The sequence below is a fragment of the Rhinolophus sinicus genome, linkage group LG16 (assembly GCF_036562045.2).
Source record: "Rhinolophus sinicus isolate RSC01 linkage group LG16, ASM3656204v1, whole genome shotgun sequence".
Taxonomy (NCBI): Eukaryota; Metazoa; Chordata; class Mammalia; order Chiroptera; family Rhinolophidae; genus Rhinolophus; species Rhinolophus sinicus.
Genome location: NC_133765.1, coordinates 187,650 through 196,902, shown reverse-complemented (window position 1 = coordinate 196,902; position 9,253 = coordinate 187,650). Strand labels below are relative to the sequence as shown.

The 9,253-nt window shown below is 69.4% G+C and overlaps 4 pseudogenes; all 4 read right to left on the bottom strand.

The window, feature by feature from the left end:
* Window positions 1-1,547: 1,547 nt before the first annotated feature.
* On the bottom strand, window positions 1,548-1,667 carry LOC141569296 (5S ribosomal RNA; annotated as a pseudogene).
* Window positions 1,668-3,712: 2,045 nt separating this feature from the next.
* Window positions 3,713-3,832, bottom strand: LOC141569287 (5S ribosomal RNA; annotated as a pseudogene).
* A 1,521-nt stretch (window positions 3,833-5,353) lies between these two features.
* Window positions 5,354-5,473, bottom strand: LOC141569313 (5S ribosomal RNA; annotated as a pseudogene).
* A 3,417-nt stretch (window positions 5,474-8,890) lies between these two features.
* Window positions 8,891-9,010, bottom strand: LOC141569307 (5S ribosomal RNA; annotated as a pseudogene).
* Between the last annotated feature and the right edge of the window lie 243 nt (window positions 9,011-9,253).

The following is a 9,253-nucleotide window of genomic DNA, read 5'->3' as shown; positions in this document are numbered from 1 at the left end:
CAGCTGTGACCGCTTGGCCATCAGCTGTTGCCAGTTGGCCATTGGCCACCGGCAGAGCTGCGGTGGCCAAGCTAGGAAGCGCGGATTGTGGACTGCAAATTGCAGAGGGGCGCGGACTGCAGTTGGCCGGCTTGGTGGGTCGGTAGGTTGGTGGGTCTGTTGGTTGGCAGAGAATCGGCCGGCAGGCTGGGGATCGGGCGGCTCCGGCTTGCCGAGTCTCCAAGCCAGCCGCCCGTGAGACATGGTGCTATGAGCCCCCTATCCGTGGTCTGTTGGTGTTCCCTCTTGACCTCGCCAAATCCTGCATTCTTGTGCGGGCAGAGGGGCTAGAGTCCCCGCAGGACAGGGACAGACAGACAGAACGGGAGGAGGAGTAAGAGGGAGCGAGATGGAAATATGCTCGTATATGTACATGTATGTATCTAGACATACAGAGAGACATGGACAGAGACAGAGAAAGAGGGGGCTGGCACGCGGGGAGAGAGCTCCTGAGCCAGAGCCAGAGCCCAACAGGCACGTCACAGAGCCCGACGGATATGGGGTGGGGGAGGGTGTGAGGGACGCACAGGCGGGCACACGGACTGTTACAGACGCACTGAGGCTGTGTTGAAGTGGCAGCTCCTCCACCGGAGTGTGGTCGTGCCCGGGGCTGGGCTCCGCTAAGGAGGCATTGCCCTGGCGTTGGCAGTCACCATTGAAGCCTCCGGGGCGGGCCGCCAGGGTCTCCGGAGGGCCTGTGGTCTCTGAGCCCCGCCCAGGCACCCGCCCGCGGGAGGAGAGTGGCAGCCCCCAGGCACCCTGGTTGTGAGGGTTGTGCGCCTGCGTGCCTGCTCTGCCCTTGTGGTGGTCTCCCCTGGAGTCGATGGCGCGTGGTGTGTTGGGGTGCTGCTCCCGCCGTCCCCTGGTTTGTCCCGGCTCTTTGTGCCCTGTGTTTCAGGGACACCGTGGCCGGCGGGAAGGGAGGGCTCCTGGCTCTTGTGGGAGACGGGAGGGGCGCGCGGGGGTGTGGGGCGAGGTGCCTGCCAGCGGAGACAGAAGACTCCGGTGGGGCGGGGCGGGTGGGCGTCCCGTTTGCCCGAGGACACGCCGATCCTGTGTGTCGGGTCCCGGGGGCAGGCGCAGGGATGGGCGTGCCCTGGGCTCGGGCCGAGGTGCAAAGCACCGGCACGTCCTGGGATGGAGAGAGCCTGGTGGAGGCCTGCGCCGGCAGGCAGCCCTGGGCTTGGGCGTTGGGGGTTGCGGCGGCGGCAGGGTCGGGGAGCGAGAGGGAGCCCTGCGATGGCGGTGGCGGCGGCGGCGGCGACCGAGACGCGGCTGACTGCTGCAGGCTGACGGCCTGCCTCGGCGAAGAGCACTAAGAAGAGGGAGTGGGGGGGAGCCCTGGCCGACAGGCCTGGTGTGCGGCCGGGGATGCGAGCTTGTAGTGCCGGGCGACTGACCCTCCTCTGGCCAGGGGGACCTTCGGCTGCCTGGGCGGCTGCAGAGGGGCAAAGGGCGGCAGGGGTTCGGAGGGAGCCACGCCGGGGCGGCGGCGCAAAAGGAGAGGCGAGCAAAAGCCTGCAGCTATTCCCAGGCGGTCTCCCATCCAAGTACTAACCAGGCCCCTCCCTGCTTAGCTCCCGAGATCAGAGGAGATCGGGCGCGTTCAGGGTGGTATGGCCGTAGACGCTGGGACCCGGCTCCCCGCGCCCCAAGAGCCTGCTCCCGGCCTGCCTCTGACCGCGCGCCGTGCTGCTGGGCCGCTAGGGTGGCGAGCACGTCTGCCTGAGCGCCTGCCGCCCGCTCCCCGCCTCCTCCGGACGCCGCTGGTGTGGGCGACGGGCTACTCCTGGCCCGCAGCGAGGCCCCTTCGCGCCCCCCAGTGGCTCCACGGGCCTCTGTCACTTCCCTGACTGTGACATATGTCTGGGCGCCCTGGCATCCTGGGCCTCCCCAGGCCCCGAAGGGCTTTCACCCCGCCCCCCTACCCCAACCCCTCTCATCTCCCCCCAGCCCCACAACCGCACACCCCCCTTGCTGCTGTGCTGTCCCCACCTCTCAGGGCCACCGAGGGGGTCGCAGGGTCCTCTCAGTCCCCTCCGGCCCTAGGGACGTGCAACCCAGGCCCTGGCCCTGACCGGACCCATCCACAGGCCCAAAGCCAGGGAGAGCCACCCGCGCCACCAGGGTGCAGCATCTCCAGTCTGCAGCCACCCTTCGTCACAAGCCTTCAGTCTGGGCCCTGGAACCCTCGTCAGCGACCGGAGCCCCGCCCGATGTCCGGTCCCTTCACTGGCTACACGTCACCTCTCCTGACCCAGGGAGGTGAGAGAGAGGATGAGAGAAGGCCAGAGACGGAGCAAGAGAGAGGCGGAGAGAGACAGACGGGGACTGTGGGGACAGACTCGCAGAGAGCACTCTCCAGGCTCTGGGCCTCGCGTGGAGGGGTGCTGCTTGGGGGCTGCATGGTCATCAGCTGTGACCGCTTGGCCATCAGCTGTTGCCAGTTGGCCACTGGCCACCGGAGGAGCTGCGGTGGCCAAGCTAGGAAGCGCGGATGGTGGACTGCAAATTGCAGAGGGGCGCGGATTGCAGTGGGCCCGCTTGGCGGGTCGACGGGCGGTGTGTCGGTGGGTTGGCAGAGAAGCGGCCGACAGGTTGGGGATCGGGCGGCTCCGGCTTGCCGTGTCTCCGAGCCAGCCGCCCGTGAGACATAGTGCTATGAGCCCCCTATCCGTGGCTCTGTTGGTGTTCCCTCTTGGCCTCGCCATATCCTGCGTTCTTGTGCGGGCAGAGGGACTAGAGTCCCCGCAGGACAGGGACCGACAGAGAGAACGGGAGGAGGAGAAAGAGGGAGCGAGATCGAAATATACACCTATATGTACCTGTATGTACCTAGACATACAGAGAGACATGGACAGAGACAGAGAAAGAGGGGGCTGGCACGCGGGGAGAGAGCTCCTGAGCCAGAGCCAGAGCCCAACAGGCACGTCACAGAGCCAGAGAGACATGGGGTGGGGGAGGGGGGAGGGACGCACAAGCGGGCACACGGACTGGGACAGACGCACTGACGCTGCTTTGAAGTGGCAGCTTCTCAACCGAAGTGTGGTCATGCCCGTGGCTGGGCTCCACTAAGGAGGCAGTGCCCGGGCATTGAAAGTCACCCTTGAAGCCCCCGGGCCGGGCGGGAGGGCCAGTGGGCTCCGAGCCCCGCCCAGGAACCCCCCGCCCCGCGGGAGGAGAGTGGCAGCCCACAGGCACCCTGGTTGAGAGTGTTGTGTGCCTGCGTGCCTGCACTTCCCCTTGTGGTGGTCTCTCCTGGAGTCCGAGGGCGTGCGGTGTGTTGGGGTGCTGCTCCCTCAGTCCCCTGCTTTGTCCCGGCTCTTTGTACCCTGTGTGTTGGGGCCACTGCGGGAAGGGAGGGTTCCTGGCTCTTGTGGGCGATGGGAGGGGGCGCGCGGGGGTGTGGGGAGAGGTGCCTGCCGGCGGAGACACAGGCTCGGCTAACTGCTGCTGGCTGACTGCCTGCCTCAGCGAAGAGGACTAAGAAGAGGGTGTGGGGGTGAGCCCTGGCCGACGGGCCTGGTGTGCGGCCGGGGCTGCCAGCTTGTAGCGCCGGGTGGCTGACCGGCCTCTGGCCAGGGGGACCTTCGGCTGGATGGGCGGCTGCAGAGGGGCAAGGGGCGGCAGGGGTTCGGAGGGAGCCACGCAGGGGCGGCGCAAAAGGAGAGGCGAGCAAAAGCCTACAGGTATTCCCAGGCGGTCTCCCATCCAAGCACTAACCAGGCCCCTCCCTGCTTAGCTCCCGAGATCAGAGGAGATCGGGCGCGTTCAGGGTGGTATGGCCATAGACGATGGGACTCGGCTCCCCGCGCCCCAAGAGCCTGCTCCCGGCCTGCCTCGTGAGCGCGCGCCATGCAGATGCGCGGCTCCGGTGGCGAGCATCGACCCGCTGGCCGGCTCTGCCAGCACCGCGTCCCCCCCCCAGTCCGGCTCCCCGCCTCTTCCGAATGCCCCTGGCGTGGGCGGCGGGCTACTCCTGGCCGGCAGCGAGGCCCCTTCGCGCCACCCGAGGCTCCATGGGACACTGCCACTTCCCTGATGGTGCCAGAAGTCGTGGAACTCTGGCATCCTGGGACTCCCCGGACCCAGACCGCCATACACCCCGCCCCCCTACCGCCACCAGGTTTACCAACAACCGCACCCCCAAGGCTGGGGGAGGCCTGCACCAGCAGGCAACCCTGGGCTTGGGAGTTGTGGGAGGACCCCGCGGCGGCGGCTTGGGCGGCTGCGGAGGGGGGGGCTGCGGCGGCGGGGGACGCGGCGGAGGCGAGGGAAGGTGGGGAGGTAGGCGATGGCAACCGCGAGGATGGCGCCAGGGCGGCGATGGCGGTGGCGACAATGGGGGCTTTGACGGTGGGCGCTGGGGCACGGGGGTCGATGGCGGCGGCGGCGGCGGCGGCGGGGGCGGAGGAGGCCGGGAGAGCAGAGGCGGGAGATTGAGGGAGTATGGCGATGGTGGCGGCGGCGGGCCTGGGGCGGGGGCGGGGGAGATGGCGGTGCAGGAGGCGGGGAGAGCAGAGGAGGGAGATTGAGGGAGTGCGGCAATGGCGGCGGCGGGGGCGGGGGTGGGGAGCGCGGTGCTGGCGGCCGAGGGGGGGAGAGCAGAGGAGGGAGTTTGAGGGAGTACGGCGATGGCGGCAGCGGGGGCGGGGAGGGGGCGAGGGCAGCGCTGGCGGAGGGGGTGGGGAGCGCGGTGATCGCGGCGGCGGCGGCGGGAGAAGCGGGGGCTGATCGCGAGCAGCGATGGCGGCGGCGGCGGCGGCGGCGGCGGCTGCGGCGCGGGAGGGTTGCGAGGTCGGCGATGGAGGCGGCGGCAGCGTTGGGGGCTGTGTCGGCGGGCGCTGGGCGCGGGGAGGGTTGGCGGCGGCGGTAGCGGGGAAGAGGGCGGTGCTGGCGGCGGAGGAGGGGAGAGCAGAGGCGGGAGATTGAAGCAGTACAGCGATGGCGGTGGCGAGGGCGGGGGCAGGGGTGAGGTCAGCGCTGGAGGGGGGTGTGGGGAGCGCGGTGATGGCGGCGGATTTGGCGGTGGCGGCGGGGGCGAGGGCAGCGCTGTTGGCGGTGGCGGCGATCGAAGGTCGGCGAAGGGATCGAGATGACAGCCTCCGGGACTGAAGAGGACTGAGAAGAGGGTGTGCGGGGGAGCCCTGGCCGACGGGCCTGGTGTGCGGCCGGGGCTGCCAGCTTGTAGTGCCTGGCGGCTAACCCTCTGCTGGTCAGGGGGACCTTCGGCTGGCTGGGCGGCTGCAGAGAGGCAAGGGGCGGCAGGGGTTCGGAGGGAGCCACGCCGGGGCCGCGGCGCAAAAGGAGAGGCGAGCAAAAGCCTGCAGCTATTCCCAGGCGGTCTCCCATCCAAGTACTAACCAGGCCCCTCCCTGCTTAGCTCCCGAGATCAGACGAGATCTGGCGCGTGCAGGGTGGTGTGGCCTTAGGCGCTGGGACCCGGCTCCCGGCACTCCAAGAGCCTGCTCCCGACCTGCTTCTGAGCGCACGCCATGCTGCTGGGCCGCTCGGGTGGCGAGCATGTCTGCCCGAGCGCCTCCCGCCAGCTCCCCGCCTCCTCCAGACGCCGCTGGTGTGGGCGACGGGCTCCTCCTGGCCCGCAGCGAGGCCCCTTCGCGCCCCCCAGTGGCTCTAACGGGCCTCTGTCACTTCCCTGACTGTGACATATGTCTGGGCGCCCTGGCATCCTGGGCCTCCCCAGGCCCCGAAGGGCTTTTACCCCGCCCCCCTACCCCAACCCCTCTCATCTCCCCCCAGCCCCACAACCGCACACCCCCCTTGCTGCTGTGCTGTCCCCACCTCTCAGGGCCACCGAGGGGGTCGCAGGGTCCTCTCAGTCCCCTCCACCCTAGGGACGTGCAACCCAGGCCCTGGCCCTGGCCGGCCCCACCCACTGGCCCAAAGCCAGGGAGAGCCACCCGCCACCAGGGGGCAGCACCTCCAGTCTGCCGCCACCCTTCCTCACACAGCCTTCTTTCTGGGTTCTCGCCCCTCGTCAGCGACCGGCGTCCCGCCCGATCACTGTTCACTTCACTGGCTACACGTCACCTCTCCTGACCCAGGGAGGTGAGAGAGAGGATGAGAGAAGGCCAGAGACGGAGCAAGAGAGAGGCGGAGAGAGACAGACGGGGACTGTGGGGACAGACTCGCAGAGAGCACTCTCCAGGCTCTGGGCCTCGCGTGGAGGGGTGCTGCGTGCGGGCTGCATGGATATCAGCTGTGACCGCTTGGCCATCAGCTGTTGCCAGTTGGCCATTGGCCACCGGCAGAGCTGCGGTGGCCAAGCTAGGAAGCGCGGATTGTGGACTGCAAATTGCAGAGGGGCGCGGACTGCAGTTGGCCGGCTTGGTGGGTCGGTAGGTTGGTGGGTCTGTTGGTTGGCAGAGAATCGGCCGGCAGGCTGGGGATCGGGCGGCTCCGGCTTGCCGAGTCTCCAAGCCAGCCGCCCGTGAGACATGGTGCTATGAGCCCCCTATCCGTGGTCTGTTGGTGTTCCCTCTTGGCCTCGCCAAATCCTGCGTTCTTGTGCGGGCAGAGGGGCTAGAGTCCCCGCAGGACAGGGACAGACAGACAGAACGGGAGGAGGAGTAAGAGGGAGCGAGATGGAAATATGCTCGTATATGTACATGTATGTATCTAGACATACAGAGAGACATGGACAGAGAAAGAGGGGGCTGGCACGCGGGGAGAGAGCTCCTGAGCCAGAGCCAGAGCCCAACAGGCACGTCACAGAGCCCGACGGATATGGGGTGGGGGAGGGTGTGAGGGACGCACAGGCGGGCACACGGACTGTTACAGACGCACTGAGGCTGTGTTGAAGTGGCAGCTCCTCCACCGGAGTGTGGTCGTGCCCGGGGCTGGGCTCCGCTAAGGAGGCATTGCCCTGGCGTTGGCAGTCACCATTGAAGCCTCCGGGGCGGGCCGCCAGGGTCTCCGGAGGGCCTGTGGTCTCTGAGCCCCGCCCAGGCACCCGCCCGCGGGAGGAGAGAGGCAGCCCCCAGGCACCCTGGTTGTGAGGGTTGTGCGCCTGCGTGCCTGCTCTGCCCTTGTGGTGGTCTCCCCCGGAGTCGATGGCGCGTGGTGTGTTGGGGTGCTGCTCCCGCCGTCCCCTGGTTTGTCCCGGCTCTTTGTGCCCTTTGTGTCGGGGACACCGTGGCCGGCGGGAAGGGAGGGCTCCTGGCTCTTGTGGGAGACGGGAGGGGACGCGCGGGGGTGTGGGGAGAGGTGCCTGCCCGCGGAGACAGAAGACTCCGGTGGGGCGGGGCGGGTGGGCGTCCCGTTTGCCCGAGGACACGCCGAAACTGTGTGTCGGGGCCCAGGGGCAGGCGCAGGGATGGGCGTCCCCTGGGCTCGGGCCGAGGTGCAAAGGACCGGCACGTCCTGGGATGGAGAGAGCCTGGTGGAAGCCTGCGCCGGCAGGCAGCCCTGGGCTTGGGCGTTGGGGGTTGCGGCGGCGGCAGGGTCGGGGAGCGAGAGGGAGCCCTGCGATGGCGGTGGCGGCGGCGGCGACCGAGACGCGGCTGACTGCTGCAGGCTGACGGCCTGCCTCGGCGAAGAGCACTAAGAAGAGGGAGTGGGGGGGAGCCCTGGCCGACAGGCCTGGTGTGCGGCCGGGGATGCGAGCTTGTAGTGCCGGGCGGCTGACCCTCCTCTGGCCAGGGGGACCTTCGGCTGCCTGGGCGGCTGCAGAGGGGCAAGGGGCGGCAGGGGTTCGCAGGGAGCCACGCCGGGGCGGCGGCGCAAAAGGAGAGGCGAGCAAAAGCCTACAGGTATTCCCAGGCGGTCTCCCATCCAAGTACTAACCAGGCCCCTCCCTGCTTCGCTTCCAACATCTGGCGCGTCAGGGTGGTATGGCCTTAGGCGCTGGGACCCGGATCCCGGCACTCCAAGAGCCTGCTCCCGAACTGCCTCTGAGCGCGCGCCATGCTGCTGGGCCGCTCGGGTGGCGAGCATGTCTGCCTGAGCGCCTCCCGCCCGCTCCCCGCCGCCTCCGGACGCTGCTGGCGTGGGCGGCGGGCTACTCCTGGCCGGCAGCGAGGCCCCTTCGCGCCACCCGAGGCTCCATGGGACACTGCCACTTCCCTGATGGTGCCAGAAGTCGTGGAACTCTGGCATCCTGGGACACCCCGCCCCCTACCGCCACCAGGTTTACCCCCAACCGCACCCCCAAGGCTGGTGGAGGCCTGCACCAGCAGGCAACCCTGGGCTTGGGAGTTGTGGGAGGACCCCGCGGCGGCGGCGGGGGCGGCTGCGGCGGCGGCGGCGGCGGCGGCGGCAGGGGGGGCGGCGGCGGGGGCGGCGGCGGCGGCGCGGGAGGGTTGCGAGGTCGGCGATGGAGGCGGCGGCAGCGTTGGGGGCTGTGTCGGCGGGCGCTGGGCGCGGGGAGGGTTGGCGCCGGCGGCGGCGGTAGCGGGGAAGAGGGCGGTGCTGGCGGCGGAGGAGGGGAGAGCAGAGGCGGGAGATTGAAGCAGTACAGCGATGGCGGTGGCGAGGGCGGGGGCAGGGGTGAGGTCAGCGCTGGAGGGGGGTGTGGGGAGCGCGGTGATGGCGGCGGATTTGGCGGTGGCGGCGGGGGCGAGGGCAGCGCTGGCGGCGGTGGCGGCGACCGAGGGTCGGCGAAGGGATCGAGATGACAGCCTGCGGGACTGAAGAGGACTAAGAAGAGGGTGTGCGGGGGAGCCCTGGCCGACGGGCCTGGTGTGCGGCCGGGGCTGCCAGCTTGTAGTGCCTGGCGGCTAACCCTGTGCTGGTCAGGGGGACCTGCGGCTGGCTGGGCGGCTGCCGAGGGGCAAGGGGCGGCAGGGGTTCGGAGGGAGCCACGCCGGGGCGGCGATGCAAAAGGAGAGGCGAGCAAAAGCCTGCAGCTATTCCCAGGCGGTCTCCCATCCAAGTACTAACCAGGCCCGACCCTGCTTAGCTTCCCAGATCAGACGAGATCTGGCGCGTGCAGGGTGGTATGGCCTTAGGCGGAGGGACCCGGCTCCCGGCACTCCAAGAGCCTGCTCCCGACCTGCTTCTGAGCGCGCGCCATGCTGCTGGGCCGCTCGGGTGGCGAGCATGTCTGCCTGAGCGCCTCCCGCCCGCTCCCCGCCTCCTCCGGACTCCGCTGGTGTGGGCGACGGGCGACTCCTGGCCCGCAGCGAGGCCCCTTCGCGCCCCCCAGTGGCTCCACGGGCCTCTGTCACTTCCCTGACTGTGACATATGTCTGGG